Source organism: Medicago sativa, chromosome 3 (genome assembly GCF_051527215.1).
Source record: "Medicago sativa cultivar Bolivia chromosome 3, Bolivia_mono, whole genome shotgun sequence".
NCBI lineage: Eukaryota > Viridiplantae > Streptophyta > Magnoliopsida > Fabales > Fabaceae > Medicago > Medicago sativa.
In genome coordinates, this window is record NC_140751.1 from 11,583,176 (window position 1) to 11,607,671 (window position 24,496).

Below are 24,496 nucleotides of genomic sequence, written 5' to 3' on the forward strand. Positions count from 1 at the left end.
GAAAAAAAGTGAAAAAAAATTGATATTAATTTATTTATTTTTCGTACAATAGACCAAAGCCCACGTAATTAATATGTTTTAAAATTATATACAAGATATTAGCCAGTATTGTTTTATCTCTATATATATTATTGTTGTCATTTATCATAATTATTGATCTATAACAATAATAACCACATACGAAGACTTTTCCTAAAGGAAAATCAACAACGATCTGGATAGTGGATAATACAATATCCTTATTTTATTTGTTTGAATGGCCAATGAAAAATATATTAGAAAAAAAGTATAGCTACAAAAATGATATGAGCACTGGAAGTACCCACCAGAATCTGATAAGAAATCAAAATAGAAAAACAACAAGAAATTACAACAATCAAAATAACTCAACTATGCATTCGGAACTCAAAAAAAAAGTCCTTATATTGAAAGATTTTTTTACACAGCTGAGTATGAGGTTTGTTGTTATGAAATGTTATTTTTATTAATGGTGTGAAATTAAATTTGATGTTGTGGCATAGATAATGGAGGTTAGAGTTTCCTGATGGGTATGTAAAAGTCCTTGCAAGATTAGACTTTTCTGATCATCATCCCATTCTAATATCACCAGTGGATGCCCCGCATCCTATAGCTCCTCGCCAGTTTAGATTTGAGAGTGCTTGGTTAATGGAATCTTCTTATAATGATATGTTGAATGATAGTTGGAATAGAGAGGTGAATATTATCAACAACTTGAATAATTTGGAACGGGATTTAAAAGGATGGAGGTTGCAAACAATTGATCAAGTTGTTATGAAAAAAAAGGAGTTCATGGCTAGATTAGATGGTATTCAAAGATGTATGCAAAATGATAATCGAAATGGGGGCATATGTCGTCTAGAAAAGAAGTTACAGACTGAATTAAGTGTTATTTTGAAGATGGAAGAGCTAATGTGGTTTCAACGTTCGCGTGCTAAATGGTTAGCTGATGGTGATCGTAATACGCGATATTACCATTTGAAAACTGTTACTAGAAGGAGAAAGAATAATATTCTCATGCTAAGAGATGATCAAGGCCAGTGGATAGAAGATGTTGAGCAACTTAATGACATGGTTAATGAGTTTTATAAGAAGTTATTTTCCATTAATCATTGTAGAATGGAGTGGCTTCAAACAAATGTCACTTATCTTACGTTGGAAGAGGATGTGTTAGTGTCTTTGCGTGCGCCAATAGATGATAACGAAGTCAGAAGTGCTTTGCTTAATATGAATCCGTGGAAGGCACCTGGACCGGATGGATGGTTTTCCTGCTGGCTTCTATCAAAAGTCGTGGGAGATTGTGGGAAGCTCGGTTTGTGATTTTGTTCGTAGGGTTTGGGATGATCCGAGTGGTCTTGCAATGGTAAACCAAACAGATATTTGTCTCATCCCAAAAGTGCGTCAATCTGAATTTGTTAATCAGCTTCGGCCTATTTCCTTGTGTAATACAATTTACAAGGTTGTCAGTAAAGTGATTGTAGAAAGATTAAAAAGTTGTATTCCAAAGTTGGTGTCTCCTTATCAAACTGGTTTTGTTCCGGGGAGAAATATTCATGAGAATATTATTGTGGCGAAGGAAATGGTTCACACTATGCACAAGATGAAAGGTAAGAGGGGTTACTTTGCTATCAAAGTTGATTTGTCCAAGGCTTATGATAAACTTAGTTGGAAATTTATTTGGAAGGTTCTGTCAGATATTAAACTCCCTGAGAGGCTGGTAAACATTATTATGCATGCCGTTACTAGTGTTGAAACTAATGTTAAATGAAATGGTGCTAGAACGGATTATTTTCGCCCACAACGGTGAATCCATCAAGGAGGCCCAATTTCTCCGTATCTGTTTGTTCTATGTATGGACAAATTATCTCATCTTATTTTGAATGCAGTGAATAACGGAGAATGGCATACTCTAAGAGCCGGAAGGAACGGTCCAATGGTTTCTCATCTTATGTTTGCAGATGACTTATTGTTGCTATTTGGTGAAGCAAGTGAATTACAGATGAATTGTGTCATGAGTATTCTGAATTCTTTCTGCAGAATGTCAGGGCAGAAGGTGGGCTAGGAGAAAACTAGTATTTTGTTCTCAAAAAATGTGGGAAGAAATACTCGGGAAAGGTTGACTCAAATTTCTGGTTTTAGAGAAACAAATGATCTTGAGAAGTATCTTGGAGTTCCGTTGAATGGCATAGCACCTAAACATGGAGACTTTCAGTATATTGTTGATCATGTCAGCAATAAGCTTATGGCCTGGAAAGCTAAACAACTTTCCTTTGCAGGGAGAGAAACCTTGGCTAAAAGTGTAATGGAGGCAGTACCGATTTATCCTATGATGACAAACAAAATTCCAGAGGCATGTTTAGATGATATCCACAGATTGCAGCGGAATTTCATTTGGGGTAAGACTGATAATGCGCGAAAGTACCATGCTGTTGGTTGGGATGTGGTAACTACACCAAAAAGGATGGGGGGGGGGGGGTCTTGGATTGAGAAGGTTAGATGTCATGAATCAAGCGTGTCTACTTAAGTTTAGTTGGAAAATCCATACACGAGCAAAGGAGTTTTGGTGTGACGTGATTCGTGGTAAATATGAGTGTAATAATTTGAGTAATGGTGCTGAGATTAGGTCATCCGACTCTAGCTTTTGGAAAGTGATTAGAAGGTTTGAGTAGTCATATGACTAAAACTAGCTTCTGGACAGTTGGGGATGGTTGTGATAAGGCTTGGAGACATGCTTGGATCAAGGAAGGGTATTGTATAGCAGATACCAATATAGCAGTACCACATGAATTATGGGAAGCCATAGTATGTGATCTTGTTGATTCAAATGGTGGGTGGAATTGGCAAATTTTAGGTGATTGGTTACCAAATGATATCAAAAGGAAGATAGCTGCCATTCTTCCTCCAAATGAAGCAAATGGTAGTGATGAGCAAGTGGGTATGGGAAGTCTTAAGAAAGGATATTCAATAGCTGAAATGTATAGCCAATTGTGTGATTTTCCTTATGATGATATTGATGTGAATTGGCAAAAAATATGGAAGTTAAATGTTAGTGAGAGAGTTAGGCATTTTATGTGGATGCTAAAGCATTATAAGTTGCTAACAAATTGCAAGAAAAGTAGGATGGGTCTTGGCCATTCTATGTGTGCTTATTGTGGTGACGTGGAGGAAACAAGTTTACATGCTTTAAGGGATTGTCCTTTGGTGCTGCCATTGTGGAAAGGTCTTATCCCAAATGAAGCCAATAATCAATTCTTTATGAGTAACTTGGATAATTGGATTAATTTCAATTTAAGTCATGATGCCGGTTGGAGGGGGGGATAGAGATTGGAAAGATATTTGGGCGATAACATGCCATTGTTTGTGGACATGGAGGAATAAGAGTTGCATGAAAATGATTTTGTTAGACCAATTAATCATGTGAATCATGTTTTGAAGCTATCAGAAGATTATTATCAAGCAAGAATGGCTAACCAAATTGCTTCCAATAGACAACGTGTGATAGATTTCATTAGGTGGAGGCCTCCACAAGTTAATTGGGTGAAGTTAAATATAGATGGAGCGTGCAAGGGTGGAAATATAGCTGGTTGTGCGGGTATTATTAGAGGGAGTGATGGAGAATGAATTGGTGGTTTTGCTAAATTCATTGGCGAGTGCAGTGCGTTTGTGGCAGAGCTTTGGGGAGTGTTGGAGGGTTTGAGACATGTGAGAAGGATGGGATATACAGCAGTTGAATTGAATGTAGATTGTGTTAGTGTGGAGAAGACTATAAAGGAAAGTATGACAGATAGTCACTTGGGTAGAGCGTTGGTTAAAAAAATTCGTCACTTATTGGAGATGGATTGGAACGTTGTTGAAGGTGTGACTATAAAGGAAGGTGTGACAAAAACTTTGAATTTATTATGAGTTAACATAATAAATAAAAAAATGTTTAAATATTTTTTGAAGGGAAAATATGTTTAAAATATAAAAGATATTTTTTTACAAATACTGTATTTACTCAATGATGTTTATTTTGTGTAACATGAATACAAATTCGCATCATCATATAAAAGACTTGTGAAATATTTGAATAGAAGAAATAATTTAAGGAGACTCAAATAATAACATAAATAATATCAAAATAGTTGGTTTTTTCTTTTCCAATTATACTCTATAACAAATTTTGTTAAAAGAATGTCATATTTTTTGTGTCATTCAAAAAGATAAGAATTTATATTATATGATATTATATTTGTTACATTGTTGGTGTCATTGAAAAAGATATGTTTAATTTTTTTTTTTTAATAAGAAAAAGATATGCATAGTTTGTTACAATATAAAGGTGCAAAATATATATAATTATAATTTTTTTTAGGCATCTTGTAACATCCCAGACTGCTTACAGGATTGCCGACTAACCCCACAAACCAACACGAGTCTTTTCAGCATGCTTTGTCCTCACTCACATGCTTACCGGGAAACTTCCCGGCATGGGAAACTTCCCGGTAGGTCACCCATCCTAGTACTACTCCAAGCCAAGCACGCTTAACTGTGGAGTTCCTTGGATTGAGCTCCCGAAAAGAAGATGCATCTTGTTGATATGGGTAGTACCTAACCATTCTTATAAGCCTTCCTTCAACCATGTAGTCTCATACCTACACGGCCTCCGGATCCCTCTCATTCCGATGTGATTCGGTTCCTCATATCAATGTGGGGTCATCCTGTAACAGCCCGACTTCCCTGGGCTACCCGGCCTTGGCCGACTTCCACTATGGGCTACCCGGCACTGTTACTGGGCCACGTTGTGGGTGTTACACATCTATACTTCTACTTTTAATTAAAATCCAAATTTTATCAAAATAATTATACGCATTATGCAACACTAAAAAAAATTATACACATTAGCGTAACAAAAACCTGAACAGACATAATGTGTGTGTGTGTGTGTGTGTGTGTGTGTGTGTGTGTGTGTGTGTGTGTGTGTATTTGAGAGGTTGAAGAAAGGAAATCAAATATTTGATATCATTAAATGACAACGTGAATAAAAATATTTGTGATGTTGTGATGATTAAACGATATTGAAATTAAATATATAAGTGATAAAAAAAATAATAAAATTCCTTCATAAAAAAGATAATTAAATTAAATGGAACCTCCTTAAAAAAAATTAAATGGACCAGTTCAAAAAAATTAAATTAAATTAAATAGAAAATAAAACAAATTGAAAAATAATTATTAAAAAGTAAAAGAAAAGATGCATGAGTAGAGGTGCTTGTTAAATAAATTGCCGAGTAGTTTTTTAAAGTAACATTCAACAACTTTTACCCAAAACTGATTCCATTCAATTTTATGCATTCAAAAAAAGTATTTTTTTTAGTAAATACTTAATTGATATTGTGTTTGACCTAACTTCTCCTTAAATATGTAGAGAAGTTGAAAAGAAAAAAAAAATCGGGTCAAACAGTACCTTAAACTTGTGAAACAAAGGACTATATATTATCATTTTTCAGTTAAAATAGCAAAGCCAAAAATGAATTTAAGCTTAATTTACTTTTTGATTACTAGCCAATTATATTTGTGTTCATGTGTGCAAACATCCATATATTCTGGTTTTCCATAAAAAAAAAAAAATAAAAAAAAAAAAATAAAAAAAAATCCTTGTGTGTAACTTGTAAAGTGCTAAACACTAGATTGTGACGGCAAATACCTAATATCAATTAAAAAACAAACTATACTTGTTTTCAAGTCGACTAATTTTTAACTTAGTAATAGATTGAAGAAACTTCAAGCAAACAAGTTGACATCATGAATTTGGTGTGTATCACTTCAACTAACGGTAAAAAAAGTCATCTCGGCCCCTTGATAATCGATCGATTTATGAAGAGTAAATCCAATCAATGTAAAATATTGGAAGGCTGATTTCTTGTTTTACAACACAGAAATCACAGTAATATTTCAGCATCTTTATCAATTCCAAAAACATAACCTTTTAATTTTTGTTTTTTGACAAAATCCAAATAAATAGTTCTAAAGTAAGTGTCAATAAAAATTACTTGCATTGCATCTAATTCCCCAAATGCAATCGTCCTCCATAATAATTTGTGTTTCCTGGCATAAATAGAATAGCAAAAAATTTATCCTCCATACGAATTTGTATTTCCTGGCAAAAAATAAAATAGGTAAAAACTTCTCCCTACGAATTTTGGTTTCCTACCAAAACTAGAATAGGAAAAAGCTACCACATACAAACCTTCTGGAGTTTCTGAATTAGTTTATACAAATTTAAGTTCCAGTAGATAATTGCTTTCAGCAAAATCATGCACTGATCGACACCCTCGTCCCCCACCATCTTCAGATTTGACAACATCTTTATTATGAAATCTTCTACGTTTGTCAGCATCCTTGTTGAACATCATGCAATAGAAGCATGAATTATTAGGACAAGAAAAAGGATAGCAGGGAAAAGCAAGAAAAAAATTGAATGATAAAGTTTCCAAACAACAAGCCAATCAAAGAAACTGAGCAATCCCTTGTTAAACTAGATTTAGGATGGTGTTAAGTAATTCAAGCAAGAGAGATTCACCTGTAAAAATTCTAGCATTTGCTCTTCAATTGTACCACGCATAGCTAATGTTTCCACATGAATAGGACGGGACGCACCCATACGATGGGCACGACTAATTACTTGCTCCTCCATACTGAAAAGGTTTTACTCGAGTTAGAAGAAAATTAAATCGGACAAGAGTGAAAATTTTAATTGAAGTAGGAGCCATCCACCAAATTGGGCAAACAGAGGATCCACTAACAGTCGCTTTATTTAACAATACAGTTCCAGTTTACACATTCAAAAGCAACAGATATATTAACAATATAACAATTTTAGAAAAATTCAAAATCCATTTATCCCTACGCCTTTAAAGCAAAACAGCTTAATTTTATATCATCGTTTGCATATGAATCGGATTAATGTATTTACCTTCTGTCCCAGATTGGCTCCATTAAAAATACATGTGTAACAAAACTTAAGTCAAGACCCAATGCAGCACTCCCATCCATCAGAAGTGCCATACAACTTGAATCGTGCTGGAACTTGGCTAATGACTTCTTCTGTTAAAGAGAAAAGTAAATTAACCAAAGATTAGAAACCAAAAGTAAGTTTATATTTTCAGAAACGAAAATAAGATCATAAGAATCAGAAACAGAGAATAAGATCTCAAGAATTCGAACATTATACCTTGTTGCTAGAATGCATTGGGTTATACATTCCAGTATATTTGATACCATTAATAGCCAACTGGAAAATAGAAATTTAATTGTTTATTCAATTACAACAGAATATGCAAATGGCCAACGAATAAAATATAATAGATTTACAAATGGTCACAATTGGTACAGAAAAAGCACCTGTTGTTCAATGACATGTATATGCTCAAGAAACTGAGAAAATATCAAAACTTTTTCAGGGACCACATTGGTACTAATGCTACTTGAACATTCCTGGAATGATGATGCGGAATGACTTGTGTGCAAAGGAAAACTATTTTCAATATACATCGCATTGCTATTGTCAGTATATGAACTCATCTCTTCATTGGTTCCCTGCAAAGCTTTCAACCTCTGGACGAGATATGCAACTTTACTACTAGATGTTGATTGCCAATCAGGATCCCAATTATCCTGTTCATTCAACAATCACAACGAAAACTTCAAAAATAAAAACAAAAACAAAAAAGATACAATTGAATGCGAACTGATTTCTCAATTAAAAGCAGTGCCTGCGCATAAGAAGGTTGTAACTCAATAAGATCTTGGGGTACAAACCACTTTGGGTTAGGATTTTCTGGCCGTGCCATTGAATCAGGACTCTGCATCTCATACAAGTTATCACAGCTAGGATATGTACACTTGGTCTTGTCAATGGAAACACAATCAAGGCACAACATATGTCGACATGGCGTAATGAAAGGGAGCCGGCACCATTCCTTGCACCTAAGAAATTCATTAAATTAAATGATGATGATAATGATGACGATAAGAAACTATGACATACCGAAAATTAAAGCAACATGAAATATCGAAATCAAAGTATATTACCTGACACAGTGGCCACCAAACAGGAGACTGTATCTTATGGAGGTATACTCCCCTGAAGTAGAATCTAGACCATTTTTCACTAACATATCCATTGTTTCCTGAATATCTTCTCCAGCGTGTGTAACTTTAATATGTCCAGCAACACAGCATGAAAGCCTTACATTTTTTATAGCTCCACTACGAAATTTCCATTGTTTTGGATTCAGTAGACTTTCCATATGCGAAGGATCATTCCAATCAGCCATCAATATATTACGCCGAACAGTGAGTACCAACTCATTGTAACTTCTAGCATGTTCCTCATTAAAATCTAGTAAAACAACTTTCTTGATGCATGGTGGAATACTTTGCAAATCTGCCTTTCTAGCACTAATCATGCATTTCTGAAGTAAACGCAACAGACGAGACCAACCTTCTTCCATCTCTGCCTCGAATGGCCTAAGCACGCCAGCATCCCATGATTTTTGATTCAGTCCATAAGCTTCTTCATGAAGGAACCTTAGCAACGGTTGTAGATGTGTAAGTTGGCTGTTAGGAGTGTTCGGTGTGTTGGAGTTCCAGTTAGTATCCACCGATTTGAAGCAACCAATGAAATAGTCATTTGCAACTTGTTTGTTAGGCTCAGGCTTGAGCCAAGAGTATGCCTTTCATCTAAAATTATCCTAAACCAGCGCACTTGCATTAGGGCAGTCTTCTTACGTGGGCCCCACTCCGCACTCAAACGGCTAAATGTAGTGATGACAACATCATAATCCCAGGCAAGCGAGTGCGCAGATGGTTTCCGATGATCGTTACAAACATAAACCTGCAATTGAGCAGGCCTGACATGCTTTTCTATTTGTACTTTCCAATGATTGACCAAATTTGCTGGAACAACTACCAGGGTTGCTCTTGACATGTATAACCTAACCATTGTTCTTTTGATTAGAATTTCCTTCCTTTGAAGATTCGCCTTTATCAGATCCATTGTTCTTGCTTTTAGACCATTTTCATCCCTTAGAGTTTTTCTTCCCTTTCTTGAAGTTCTTCCTATCATTATCATCCTTCTTGATAGTTTGAACTTGCAGGGCATGTTGAATTGATCTTTCATTTCTTCTTTATGAAACCATCGATTCATGAGCTTCTAATGAACTCTGCAGCTCCTCAATCTTCAATGTCTTAACATCTTTTGATTCCTGAATTGCCACCACAATGAAATCAAACCTTGAAGATAGGGTCCTCATAATCTTCTCAACTATATGTTGATCAATAATAGCTTCACTACAAGCCTTCATCTGATTCACAAGATTGATGGGTTCGGAGATGTATTCAGAAATCGTTCGATCATCTTCCATCTGCATCAACTCAAATTTCCTCCTCAGTAATTGAAGCTTAATCAACTTCACTTTATCATCACCTTCATGGTACTTTGAAAGAATATCCCATGCCTCCTTTGAACTAACTGTTTTTGAGATTCTTTCAAAGTTTCCTTCATCAAGACTCTGTTGAATCAGGAACAAAGCCTTGCAATCTTTCTTCTTCAGTTCTTTGTGTTCGTTCCTTTGCACATCAGTGGCATTCGCAGCTAAATCACCTACACCATTCTGCACAATTTCAAGCAAATCTTGTGCACCAAACAGATTCTTCATCATTGCACTTCATCTTTCCCTATTGCGTGCTTCAAGAATTGGAAGATGAGTGTTAAAAACCATTCATGGGGTTTCCTTCAGCGTTTCTTCCTTTAAATTGCGTGATTGAAGATCTTGATTACCCCTTAGAACTAGGGGTGGGAACAGGCCAGGCCGTCCGACAGGGGCCTACGACCTAGCCTATTTAAAGCCTAGCTCGGCCCAGCTCGTTTATTAACAAGGCCAGGCTCAAGCTTTTTATAAGGCCTATTTAATTAAACAGGTCAGACTAAGGCTTGCAAAAAAGCCTATTAAGCCCATCAGGCCGGCCTATTAAGCTTTTCATATATAACATATCTTCCATTATTGATATTTTTAAAGTTTTTTTTCCCCATAAACACAAGCCTTCGTATGATTGGTTATTTAGTAGCTGATATATTGGTGTGATTAGACCTTCGTAAGAATTCATTATTTAGTAGCAAACATATTTGTGGGCTTTAGGCCTAAATAAGTTTTGGCCTATTTAGGAGTAGACTTACACATGTTGCTAGGCCTTAGGATAAAATAGGCTTTTAAATAGGCTTTCAGGCTTCATCAGGCCTTTAAAAAGGCCAGGCTCAGGCCTCGAAAATGAGCCTATGACGGGTAATAAGTCATGCTCAGGCCTATAATTTTTGAAGTAGGTCAGGCTTAGGCCTTACAAAGCCCGGCCCGGCCTAGCCCATTTCCACCCCTACTTAGAACGTAATCACAGGATCTTGATGCCAATTTGTTAGCGCATCAAATCAAGCTTGTATCACAAGCAATAACCAGAAGCAGTTTTGCAGTTTTAGGGTTTAGTGAATTTTGTGATTTTGAGAGATTGAGAAGAGAAAGATTATGTGATTGAAGAAAGTTTGTATTGTTGAAGATTGATTAAAATGTACAATGAATAATAGCTTATATACCCAATTAGTTAGGTAGCTTGAAGCACAAGCAGTTGTAACAAACCCTAACAGTTATTAGCTACACTCTAACAAACCAGTAACAAACTTCAAAACAAACTAACTGAAAGTGTGTTAACCATTTAAACATGATTATCACTAATATAAACTTGAATTATCAACTAACAATCGAAGGGGAATGCTGGAAAAAGATTATGAAAAATAAAAATCGATATTTTTTATTTATTTTAATTAGTACTTGTGAACGTTGGAATTAAATTTTGTATTTATCATTAGCCATGTCGGCGATTTGGATTGGTTTTGATTAAGTAAAAGTTTTAGTTGACCTCAGTGACTAAAATAACTACCATAAATCTAGTTGAGGTGGTAAAGCACTATTTAAAGTAAGGTTGATATGAACTTGATTACATCAGTGATAAAGTGTGTAGTTGACAAACAGTAATGAATGCCACTTATTGAGTTTTCTACATGTTATAAAAAAATCGAATTTTTGTATGGCTAAAAGATCAATAAATGATTCAATATCCTCACAATCTCAAAATCATAAACTTCATTTATTTGCAAATTTGGAGCGCATATATCACGATTTTCTATCATGATTTGCATTGATATAACACATATATGTATTCTTTTGATCTTTATTATAAAGATGACCTGATATTATTTTCAGTGTTTACTCTAGTTTTTTATTAGTCTGCTAGGGTTTTTGCTATGTCGTTCACGTTCAAGGCCATACAGCCTCCGCCGGCACAAATGATCATACCACCAGAACCACCTGATTTAGGCGGTGTTGGTGGCTCTCTCAATAATACACAAAACGTCCAAAACAGTGAAACGATGTCGAAGACAAATTCAATTTCATTCAGAGATAAGGTATTGGGTACTCAATCTGTCAAGGTGAGAGAACGAATCGATCTTATCGCAAACAATCTGGCGCAAATAGAACTCATCAAAGGGAACAGGCTGCTGCCTATGCTGCACGTGAAAAGTTCAGTAATGGAAGAATTGAGCATACCATGGAAGGATGCATTAGTTGTCAAACTTCTTGGTAAGAGCTTGGGTTTCAATATCATGAAAACAAAACTGGAAACAATATGGGCATTAACAGGAGGAATAGATTTAATGGATGTGGGAAATTCTTTTTACATGGTTAAATTTGACGGCGAAGAAGACAAAGCCAAAGTCATTAATGGAGGTCCTTGGATGATTTACGACCATTACTTGGCCGTTCGTCAATGGTCACCGACTTTTAATGCCGCTACCGCCATCATTGATAAAACTATGGTTTGGATCCGTATACCGAGTCTAAATCTTGTATACTATGACGAGAGTTTGCTTTGGACTCTTGCGTCAATGGTGGGTACACCGGTGAAGGTAGATATTCATACGTTGAGGGTGGCTCGTGGTAAATTTGCTAGAATGTGCGTAGAAATAGATCTCACACAACCGGTGGTAGGGAGAGTTGGAATCAACGGCGAATGGTATCAGGTACAATACGAGGGACTCCACATAATATGCACTCAGTGTGGGTGTTACGGCCATGTCCTCAAAGACTGTATCTCTAAACAGAACAAACCAGCAACTGAAGCGATGGGCACCACGGTGGCAGACAGCGGCGAACAGATCAGAACGGTTACGCAACCGGAAGAAACTGTGCAAAAGACCGTTGAGGAAATTACGGAGAGTGATCAATCAAGCATTAATGGCGCACCTGAATCTCTCCACGGGGATTGGATCAAAGTTGAAAGAAAGAAAAAAATTAATAATAAAATGAATGCGCAAGGATTCGGTGGAACCGTTAAAGGTATGTCCTTTAATTCTCATAAATTTAAATATGTTTCCACTAATTATGCAGGTGATGACAACGTGCATGGTAACATGCAAAATAACAAAAGTGGGGCCCATCATTCTTCCAACAAGCAAACCAAAAGTTGGACTAGAAATAGCACTAAAAGGCAACGCAATGAATTAAGTGGACCAAGCAAATCAAGGCTTTCTATGGAACCAAAGAAAGATTATCCTATTGCAGTAGGAGTTTATAAGGGCGGGTATACTGTTACCCAAGTTAACGGGTCCGGTCCGCCACATCAACTCAAAGTAGCAGGGAAAGATGTTAGTTCGAGTCACATGCATTCACCGACGCAACCTTTAAGCAGTCTGCATGATGGACTACAAACAAAAAATAATCAGGGGCATATTATCAAAGACATCATGACAGGAAAATTAGAGGTGAAGAATCCAAAGCCTCCCGACCCTATTAGTTTGAATTTGAATGGGTCTCAAGAGAACAATAATAACTACAGGGATGGTGAGGACTTGAATTATAGCAACAAGACTCAAGTGGATGAAGTGAACATGGGGGCTACCCATGACACAGATATGCATATGAGTTAATGTGGTGGCCATCTTTAACCACTGTGTATCCTTTTTTATTTTTTATTATTTTAATGATTGTGATTACTTGGAATTGTAGAGGTGCTCAAGGAAAGAATTTTCGTAGAGCACTTAAACTTTTTTGCAGGAAACATAAAGTAGATATTGTGGCTTTGCAAGAACCTCGATGTAGTGGTAATGTGGCCTTAAGGACTATCAAAAGCTTAGGTTTTAAGAAGTTTCTTTTATCTGAAGCTCGTGGTTTTTCTGGAGGAATTTGGTTATTATGGAATAGGACAGATCTACAAATTCAGCTCATTCGTAATGATTCTCATTTTCTCCATGTTCAAGTTAAAGATAAAGATAATGATCCTTGGTTGCTTACTGTAGTTTATGCAAGCCCGAGGGATCATGAACGGGGTGATACTTGGAATAATTTACGGGACTTAGCTAGGAGTATTCACGAGCCTTGGTTAATGATGGGAGATTTTAATGAAATTGCTAGTCCAGATGAAAAGAAAGGAGGGACGCAAGTTGATCTCAGAAGATGTCTTCACTTTGCAAATTGGATTAATGAGTGTAATCTTATGGATGTTAACACAGTTGGAACTAAGTTTACTTGGAGGGGTCCTAAGTGGAATGGTTATGAGAGAGTCTTTAAAAAGCTAGATCGTGTTCTTTGTAACGTGGATTGGAGGCTACGATACCATGAGGGGTTTGCCAAAGTCCTCCCTAGGGTGCAGTCGGATCATCATCCTATTATGGTTATGCTTAATGGTGAGCCTTATTATGGAGGTAATCGTCCTTTCAGGTTTGAAGCTGCTTGGATTACTCATGATGATTTTCATAGATTACTAAAAGACAAGTGGGGTAGAGGCTCTGACTTGATTCACACTCTCAATGAGCTCACACCTTCTTTAAAGGAATGGAATCATGATACTTTTGGGAATATTTTCAAGAGAAAAAGGGAGCTACTTGCCAGGCTTAATGGGATCCAGAACAGCCCTAACTATGGTTATAGTAATTTCCTAGAGAATTTAGAGAAAGAACTCCAAGAACAACTTGCCATGACATTGTATCAAGAGGAGTGTCTCTGGTTCCAGAAGTCTCGCAGCCAATGGATATCTGATGGGGACCGTAACACTAAATACTATCATTCAAAAACCATTGTTAGAAGGAGGAGGAATAAAATATTAACTCTTCGCGATAACGATGGAATTTGGATTGATGATCCTGCGAATCTGAAAGCATTAGTGAGAAATTTTTATGAGAATTTATTCAAAGAAGATATCATTATTCGTGATTCAATAGTGTCTTGGAATACGTATCCTAAAACTGTTGAGACCCATCATGACCATCTGAGTGCTAATATTAATTTTATGGAGTGCAAAAGAGCTTTATTTGATATGGGTCCGCTCAAAGCACCTGGAGAAGATGGATACCCTGCTTTGTTTTTTCAAAAATGTTGGGATACCATTGCAGGCTCATTATACAATTTTGTTAGTCAGGTTTGGATAAATCCTTCTCTCATCTCTTCTATTAATAATACACTGATTGTTATGATACCTAAAGTTGATAAGCCTGATTTTGTTTCTCAATTTAGACCTATTTCTTTGTGCAATGTTATTTATAAAATTATTTCTAAAGTTATTGTTAACAGGATTAAGCCTTTGCTTGATAATATTATCTCACCTTTTCAATCTAGTTTTATTCCGGGTCGTAGCATCCATCATAATATTATTGTAGCTCAAGAGATAGTGCATTCTATGTCCAAAATGAAAGGTAATAAGGCGTTCATGGCTATCAAAATTGACTTAGAAAAAGCTTATGATCGTCTTAATTGGAACTTTGTGGAGGAGTGTCTTAAGGAGTGTAAGTTTCCCCCTAAGCTAATCAAGATCATACATCATTGTATATCTACTCCATCTTATAAAATAATGTGGAATGGTGACAAAACTGAATCTTTTTACCCATCTAGAGGTATTAGACAAGGGGATCCTCTTTCCCCTTATTTATTTGTCATTTGCATGGAAAGGCTCTCCCATATTATAGCTGATCAGGTGGAAGCTGATTACTGGAAACCTATGCGTGCTGGCAGGTATGGTCCCCCGATTTCTCATTTACTTTTTGTTGATGATCTTCTTCTTTTTGCAGAAGCATCCATTGAGCAGGCTCATTGTGTTTTACATTGCATTGATATGTTTTGTCAATCTTCGGGGCAAAAAATTAATAGACAAAAAACTCACGTGTATTTTTCCAAGAATGTTGACAACCAACTTCGGGAAGATATTATTCAACATACAGGGTTTAACCAGGTTAACAGTTTGGGTAAATATCTTGGGGCGAACATAGAACCAGGTAGAACTTCAAGAGGTCATTTCAATCATATTATCAACAAAATTCAAAACAAGCTAAGTGGTTGGAAGCAACAATGTTTAAGCTTGGCAGGTAGAATCACTCTTTCAAAATCTGTCATCAGCTCCATTCCTTACTATCACATGCAGTATGCTAAGATCCCTAAAACCATATGTGATGAGATTGAAAAAATTCAAAGAGGTTTTGTGTGGGGAGACTCGGATCAGAGGCGTAAAGCTCATTTGGTAAGTTGGGATGTATGTTGTCTTCCGAAGATGCATGGTGGTCTTGGTTTCAAGCAGCCTCATCATATGAACGAGGCATTTCTTATGAAGATGATATGGAATCTTATCAAGCAACCAGATAAGCTCTGGTGTAGAGTTCTTTACAGTAAGTACGGTAGAAATAATTATCTTAATAACAGTATTAGCTCCCAACCTTATGACTCTCCCCTGTGGAAAGCGATTGTAGGAATCTGGGATGATTTTAAGCGTCATGTTATTTGGCAAATTGGGGATGGAAGAAGTACTAACTTTTGGCTCGATAAGTGGGTCTCAAGTAATACTTCTCTCTTCTCTTCTGCTAATCAATCTTATGTGGATACTACTATTTTAGTTAGGGATGCTCTTAATACTTCTGGTGACTGGGATCTAAATTTTTTGATGGATAACTTGCCTGTGGACATTGTTAACCAGATTTTAGCCCTTCCAACCCCTTCTGATTTTGATGGTCCAGACACTGTAGGATGGGGAGGAACTAGCACTCTCCAGTTTACTGTTCAAAGTGCTTACAATTTGCAGCAAGAGACCTCTTTGGCTGTGAGAGGTGATTGGAAGACCTTATGGAACTGGAAGGGTCCCCATCGTATCCAAACTTTTATTTGGTTGGCCGCTCATGGAAGAATCCTTACCAATTATCGTCGTAGCAAGTGGGGGGTTGGTATCCCCCCTACTTGTCCTTGTTGTGCGAGAGAGGATGAAACAGTCATTCATGTCCTTCGTGATTGTGTGCACGCCACTCAGGTATGGCTCAGACTTATTCCGTCTAATTACATAACTAATTTCTTCTCTGTTGATTGCAGGGAGTGGATCTTTAACAACCTTAATAAAAAAGGGATTGGAGATAATCCTACTACTTGGCAGACTACTTTCATGACAACATGTTGGTATTTATGGAATTGGCGAAACAAATCTATTTTTGAAATAGGATTTCAAAGACCAAGCAATCCTACACTGGTAATTCAAAAGTTTACTAGAGAAATAGAAGACAGTACGAAGCTGGTGCAAAAAAGTCCGCATCAAAAGGAAACTATATATATCGGTTGGGTGCGACCTCAGATTGGTTGGGTTAAGCTTAATTGTGATGGTGCTTGGAAGGGATCTGGTACTCTTGCAGGGTGTGGAGGGCTTCTTCGAGACTCTGATGGCAGATGGATCAAAGGCTACTTCAAGAAGATTGGAATGTGTGATGCTTTTCATGCTGAAATGTGGGGCATGTACCTAGGTTTGGACTTGGCGTGGAGGGAGAATACCACTCATCTTATAGTGGAGAGTGACTCAAAGATTTTGGTCGATATGATTACTGAAAATTGCAATTTTGGTGGAACAACTCCTACCTTGGTCAAGCGTATTCGACAACTTTTGAGTTTGAGTTGGAATGTCAAAATTACCCATACTTGGCGTGAAGGCAACAGAAGTGCGGATTGGCTTGCTAATTTCAGCATTTCGATGGATTCTCTAGATTTTCATGTCCTGGAAAATCCACCTAGTGAGCTTCAGAGTCTTTTGTTTGATGATATTTCCGGGGCTTGCATGCCTAGGAACGTTCGTTTAATTTCTTAAGTCTTCTTTCTCTTTGGGCTTTGGCCCTCTTTTGTACCAAAAAAAAAAAAAAAACACATATATATTTTACTCTTAACTTAGCCATACATTGCGGATTTAATTGATAACGTAAAAAGGATGCTTTTGGAGGTAAATAAGAAAAGAAAAATGCAAAACCTCTACAGGAGTGCTATTTCTCCCGAAATAAATTGTCCCGAGCATTCGGGAAGGGTTAATTTAGTTACAACAAAAAAAATAAAAAAACAGTCTTCATTTATTATAGTGGGCCATGGCCACAATACATGGGTGGGTAGGCAATATAAATGCTGTCGGGATAACCTCAGGAAAATTCATTCGGAAAGTTAAGCATTATTCAAACCTCTAAGCCACAACAACCGCATTTAAATTCGTGAACTTTACTATATTAATACAAGATATATAAAACAAAGCATTTGCTTAGTAGATAGAGTATTGTTTTTTTAAATAACAATAAATTTTATTTTTATGCTAACCCAACACAAGAAGTGAAGAGGCTAGAGGAAACACACAAGACAACAGATACATAAAGACAACTAAACCACCCAAACAACCCTTAATACAATACAATAACAGAAAAACCAGCCACCTAAACTTCCTAGTACCATGAAACAATTACTTTGTAGATATTGATATGTCAGGTCGCGTTGATTTTTAGGCTGGAGGGCAACGTTTATTTAGGTACGGCCCGAATTTCTTCGAGTTTCGGAGGAACTTGTTTTTGCAGGGATCTTGTATATGGGGTATATGTACTGGTTTATCTTTTGGGATTATTTTTGGGATTAATTCTTTAACTGCGGGACCAAAGCCGGCAGCATCAGCAAAATGTTGAGGAACAAGCATATGAGCAGCAAGGAACAACACTAGTAAGGATAAGAAAAAGGAATTAGCCATTTTAAGTTTAAGAAGTGATATTATTATTAGTGTTGGTGCATATTACATAGTGAGTTAACTGGTTTTATACTAGTTAGAGACTCAATGTGAGTTTATGGTCAATCTAAGTCATTTACTAAATGTCAAAATTGTGTATGAATTGAATTATTCAACAATGTTACAACTTCCATGTATTTGCTACTAGTTGATGCTCAGTACCTATCCTTTCATTTTCCACACAACAAGACCATTTAGTATTATTGGCTCTATCTCTCCACTTGGTTGCACACCAATATGGTTTAGCAGAGAAAATTGTCTAAATTTTCAACAATGTTACACTAATAGGTACCATGTATTTGATAAATTTTATACACATTTTTTTTTAAAATAATTATTTTTATTAAATCACCCTTAGAAAAGAAAAAAATAACTTTTAATTGCTACAAAGGACAATTTACTCAAAAGAAATATCCTTGATGCTACCAATATGAATTGTGTGGTCTTGTGTGGTAAGGAGGAGGAAAGAGAACATTTGTTTTTTCAATGTCCCCATTACAGTCGCTTGTGGCCTTTGATTTTGTCTTGGCTTGGTTTTGTTACGGCATTACCGGATGGCTTATATTCTCATGCTAATCAGTTCTGTGCTCTTGGAGGTTTTTCAAAAAACTCTAAGACGGCTTTTACTATTATCTGGATTTCCGTCTTATATGTCATTTGGAAAGATCGCAACAGAAGAGTATTTCAAAACAAATTTGATCATGTTGTAGCTCTCCTTGAAAGGGTTAAACTCCAAACATTTGGTGGTTGAAAGCAAACTACATCTTGTTTAATTTTGGCTACCCTATTTGGAGACAAAATCCCTTAGGATGTTTACAGGTTATTATGTAATGGTGGTGTTGTTGATATTTATTTTGGATGCTTTTAGCCTTTTTGGCTTGTAAGAACCTTTTGTCAGTTCCCTTCGGCACACCTTGTGCTTGAGGGTCTGATTGTTATTTTAATATAATTATCTTAGTTTCTTAAAAAAAATTAGCCGCTATAGTTTTTTTTACAAAACTAGCTCTAAGAACAAAGAAACCATGGAATCTGCCATGGATGAAGCTTGACGAAGCTTGAAGAAGAAGAGAGAATTGAGAAACAGTTACAGTTATTTCATTCAATGAAAAACGGTTACAAGCATTGTTTATATAGGAGCTTAGAGTGACACGTCATCACTATCACTTCTAACTAACTACATGAAATGTAAATGCAAGCTAAATGTAAATGAAATTACAAAGCTAAATGAAACTTGCATCAGAACTCAGAAGCTATGTAACTTCAGAAGCTCCGTAACGTCAGAAGATATGTTCAGGAGCTGTGTGACTTCAGAAGCTCCGTAACGTCAGAAGCTATGTTACTTCAGGAGCTGTGTCCTTCTTCTTTGACTGCTCCAATACTCCCCCACAAGCTGGAGGTTGGTATATGTCAATCATCCCCAGCTTGTTAACACACTCATAAAACTGTCTAGGATTTGATGCTTTGGTGAAAACATCAGCAGTTTGATTGTGTGAAGAAATAGGCAGTAACCTCATAACTCCAACTTGCAATTTTTCACGCACCAGATGACAATCAATATCAAGATGCTTTGTGCGCTCATGAAACACAGGATTGGCTGAAATGTGTAGAGTACTCTGATTATCATAGTAGAGCACTGGTAAGCGTGAAGGTGACTGCTTCAAATCATGGAGAAGAAAACACATCCATTGCAGTTCACGAGTTGCTGAAGCTAGAGCTCTGTATTCAGCTTCTGCAGAAGAGCAAGAAATAGTGCTTTGTTTCTTTCATTTCCAGGACACTAGAGATTTCCCAAGAAAGAAACAATACCCAGAAATGGATTTTCTGGTGTCTATGCACCCTCCCCAATCAGCATCACTGAATACAAACAGTTGTAAGTCAGATGATTGGGGAAAGAATAAGCCACAACCAGAGGATCTCTTAAGGTATCGAAGAACTCTTAGACCTGCATGATAATGAGTAACTGTTGGTGAAGCCATGAATTGACTGAGTTGCTGAGTGGCATAGGCAATATCTGGTCTTGTAGTTGTAAGGTATAACAATCTACCCACCAGTCTTCTGTAAGCAGCTACATCATGGTAAACTGAACCTCCATCAAGATGCAAACATGAAGATGGATCAAGGGGTGTGCTTGCAGGTTTGCAACTGGTCAGTTTAGCATCTTCTAAGAGTTCCAGACAGTATTTTCTCTGACATAGAGAAATACCTCTAGAAGAACGTGCCACTTCAATCCCAAGGAAAAATTTAAGCTGGCCCAGATTCTTGATTCTAAAAGTTTGATCTAAAGCAGACTTCAAGATATCAAACTCAGTAAGAGATGTCCCAGCTAGTATGATATCATCAACATACACAAGCAGGGCAGTAAAAGATCCTGCAGTGGATTTGATGAAGAGAGTGTGATCAGAGGCTGCTTGAATGAAGCCATGTGCATAGAGAAATGTGGTGAGCTTTTCAAACCATTGTCTGATGGCCTTCTTAAGTCCATACAAAGACATAAGCAGCTTACAAACTTGTCCAGGTTTAGGAGAGATGACTCCTTGAGGCACCTTCATATAGACAGTTTCATGTAGCTCACCATGAAGAAAGGCATTATTTACATCCAGTTGGTGCAAGTGCCAACCATGAATGGATGCAAGTGCCAAGAGTACTCTAATAGTGGACATTTTGGCAACTGGAGAAAATGTCTCAAAATAATCCAGTCCTTCAGTCTGAGTATACCCTTGGGCCACCAGCCTTGCTTTGAATCTTTCAATACTCCCATCAGTATGTCTCTTAATTTTGTACACCCATTTATTACCAATAGCAACAGCATCTGATGGTAAATCAACAAACTCCCAGGTATTGTTAGCTTTGAGTGCCTCAATTTCAGTCTGCATAGCTGTTATCCACCTGGAGTCTTGATTAGCATGATGAAAGTTTGGGGGCTCCACATCATGAGAAATAGAGAGAGCATATGCCTTATGTTGTGGAGTGAGTTGAGAGTAAAACATATAGTTTGTCATAGGGTATACAACAGAGTCACAAACATAGTCTTTCAAGTGTGCAGGAGGTTGAGTAACTCTTTGAGGCTTTCTAATGGGCACTGGTGCTTCAACTTCATTAACATCATGAAGCTCCTGAGTGTCATCAGCTATAGTGTCAGCTTCAGAGACATTTTCATTATCATCTGTATCAGCATTAGTATTACTTTGAATACAAACTGCTGTGTCATTAGGTGACTCAGCAGACAAGTCATGTCTGCTGTCTAGATAAATGTGAGTGTTGGGAACAGGATTCAAGGACGAAGAATGAAATGGGAACTCCAAATCAAAGAACTTCACATTTCTGGATACAAACACTTCAGAATTGTGAATGTCTATAAATATGTACCCTTTCATTCCTGATTTATAGCCTAGAAAAGCACATTTCTTGGCTCTAGGGTCAAATTTGTGGCTGTTAACAGACAAAGTATATGCATAACTCAAGCATCCAAACACCTTAAGCTCACTCAAATCAGGTGTTTTATTATATAACATCTCATAAGATGACTTATTTTGCAAGATCTTAGTTGGTATTCTATTCAAAAGAAATACAGCATGTAACACTGCATAAGACCAGAACTTCTTGGGCAATCTTGACTGAAACATTAAGGCTCTGCTAATGTTCAGATATGCTGATGTCTTCTTTCTACCCTTCCATTCTGTTGTGGTGTATATACACAACTTCTTTGATGTAGTATGCCTCTTTTAGCATAGAAATCTTGCATAAGAAACTCAGGACCATTATCATTCCTGATGGACTTCACTTTCTTTTCAAATTGATTTTCTATCATGTAGACAAAGCTTCTGATCTTGTCTGAAGCTTCTGATTTAGTTTTCATCATAACCACCCAAACATGTCTACTATAGTCTTCCAAAATAGTCAAAAGGGTTAATATGTGTTTACCCCCCTGTAATTTGGGCGAGTTCCGGTTTTCCCCCTGTAAAAAATTTTGTTAAGATTCCGTCGAAAACACCCCTGGTCGAATCTGGCACACGCCAGGTGCTGATGTGGCGCGCCACGTCACCTTTTTATGATGACGTGGCACGCTGACTGTATAATTATTTTATTTTTTTATATTGTACAAGTGGCATTTTTTATTAAAAAAATATTTTTTTCAATTTTTTATAAAAAAAATTTTAAATTTTTTTTAAAAAAATGAAAAAAATTCTGAAAAAATAAAAAATACCGAAAAAATTAATAAAAATGAAAACAAAAATCTGGAAAATTTTAAAAATAAAAAATAAAATCTGGAAAAATTAAAAAAATGAAAACATTCTGGAAAAAATTAATAAATTTCGAAATATTCATATTTCCAGATTTTTTTCAATACCGGAAAAATGAAAAAAATTCATTTTTTTTTCAAAAAGTACTTTTCAAAAATGTCCTCAATTTTCAATACAAATAATTTCCAGATTGTTTTTATCCTCAATTTTTAAATATTAGAAAATATTCTCAAATTTGTAACACATCGTAAAAAAAAAATTGAAAAAAAATCTGAATTTTCCTAAATTTTTAAATAAATTTGTACACAGATTTTTAAAAATAAAAATATTTTCAAGATTTTTTTTTGTTGAGAAAATTTGAAAAACTTCTTTTTCGAAAAATAAAAACAATCTGGAATTTTTTTAATATTTACGATGTGTTACATGTTTTATTTGTATTGAAAATTGAGGACATTTTTGAAAAGAAACAACCAATCCCAAAGAGCTGATTAATCTTTTTTCAAAAATTTCAACATTGATCATTTTCAAAATTTTCAAGATTAATCATATTTATAAAAATCATGTCCGAATAACAGGATACAATATATATTGATTGACACCGGTATATAAATCATGTTATACGGTTGAAAGACAAGTACTTTCCGAAAAAGAAAAAAAAGATTTTTTCCATTTTTCCGGTATTGAAAAAAATCTGGAAATATGAATTTTTCGAAATTTATTAATTTTTTCCCGAATGTTTTCATTTTTTTAAATTTTTCTAGATTTTATTTTTTATTTTTAAAATTTTCCATATTTTTGTTTTCATTTTTATTAATTTTTTCGGTAATTTTTTTATTTTTTTCATTTTTTTTATTTGTTAAAATTTTTTTTCGTTTTTTTTAAAAAAAATTTTAAAAATTCTTTTATAAAAAAATTTAAAAAATGCCACGTGTACAATATAAAAAAATAAAATAATTATACAGTCAGCGTGCCACGTCATCATAAAAAGGTGACGTGGCGCGCCACATTAGCACCTGGCGTGTGCCAGATTCGACCAGGGGTGTTTTCGACGGAATCTTCAAATTACAGGGTCGGAATCTTAACAAATTTTTTTACAGGGGGAAACCGGAACTCGCCCAAATTACAGGGGGGTAAACACATATTAACCCTAATCAAAAAATACTTGAAACCATGAATAGATTCAGTAGAGAAAGGACCCCAAATATCAACATGCACAAGTTCAAACACAGTATGTGCATTATTTTTACTAATAGAGAAAGGTAATTTCTTTTGTCTGGCCATTTGACATATATCACAAGCCACATGATCACTTACAGAAATGTAACTATACATTTTATTCATGCATAGCATTCTATCATGAGATAGATGCCCAAGTCTAAGATGCCATAGAATACCAGAGGGCACTACATTATCAGACTTGTTATTAGAAGCAGAAATACTTGAAATTTTGACTTGTTTTTTTGTTCCTTTTTCAGCCTTCAAGTAATAGAGTCCATCTATCTCTTCAGCCAAACCAATCTTCCTCATATACTTCTTTGCCTGTATAATACACTGGTTAGCCTCAAAATTCACAATGCAATCTTGTACTTTGCATAACTTTGAGACTGATATAAGATTTACAGCAAAATCTGGCAAATATAACACATCATGTATGTGTAGAGTGTGTGATAACTTGACACTTCCTCTATGACAAGCTTCCACAATAGTCTTGTTTGGTAAAGTGACACTTATAGGTGTAATGTTCCTATAACTAGTGAACCAACTCAAATCATGACAAGTATGGTGTGTTGCACCAGTATCAACAATCCAGCTATTATCATCAATTTTGCAAATAGCATTATTGATAAAGAGTTTACCTCCAATGTTTACACCTGAGCCATTGGTTTTTATCATGTTTGCTGAACCTTTAGCTTCAACATTACTTCTCTCCAAAAGTGCTATCAGATTCTGGTACTGATCCTTAGTCAGCATCATTCCACTCTCATCATTTTTCCCAGCAGAAGTGCTTCCTTTAGATTCAGTATCTTCACATTCCACAAAGTTAGCATTAGCAAAAGAGTTCTATTACAAAAACTACAAACTCTGGGATTTCCTCTTCC

General features: G+C 36.0%; 2 long non-coding RNA genes and 1 pseudogene across 3 annotated transcripts in view; 1 reads left to right on the plus strand and 2 right to left on the minus strand.

Annotated features, from left to right (window-relative positions):
• Window positions 1-24,496, plus strand: part of LOC146935725 (uncharacterized) — a 47,606-nt gene that overhangs the window by 4,020 nt on the left and 19,090 nt on the right. The window lies entirely within an intron of this gene.
• LOC146935726 (F-box protein At3g54460-like) lies at window positions 6,116-9,321 on the minus strand (annotated as a pseudogene). The gene is made up of 7 exons (XR_015030340.1): window positions 8,092-9,321; window positions 7,773-7,986; window positions 7,402-7,674; window positions 7,232-7,291; window positions 6,974-7,104; window positions 6,581-6,695; window positions 6,116-6,398 (listed from the first exon to the last, which is right to left on the minus strand). The product of XR_015030340.1 is annotated as an F-box protein At3g54460-like (transcript).
• Window positions 17,276-18,159, minus strand: LOC146935727 (uncharacterized). Its single transcript, XR_015030342.1, has 2 exons — window positions 17,570-18,159; window positions 17,276-17,367 (listed from the first exon to the last, which is right to left on the minus strand). It is a non-coding gene; the product is annotated as an uncharacterized LOC146935727 (long non-coding RNA).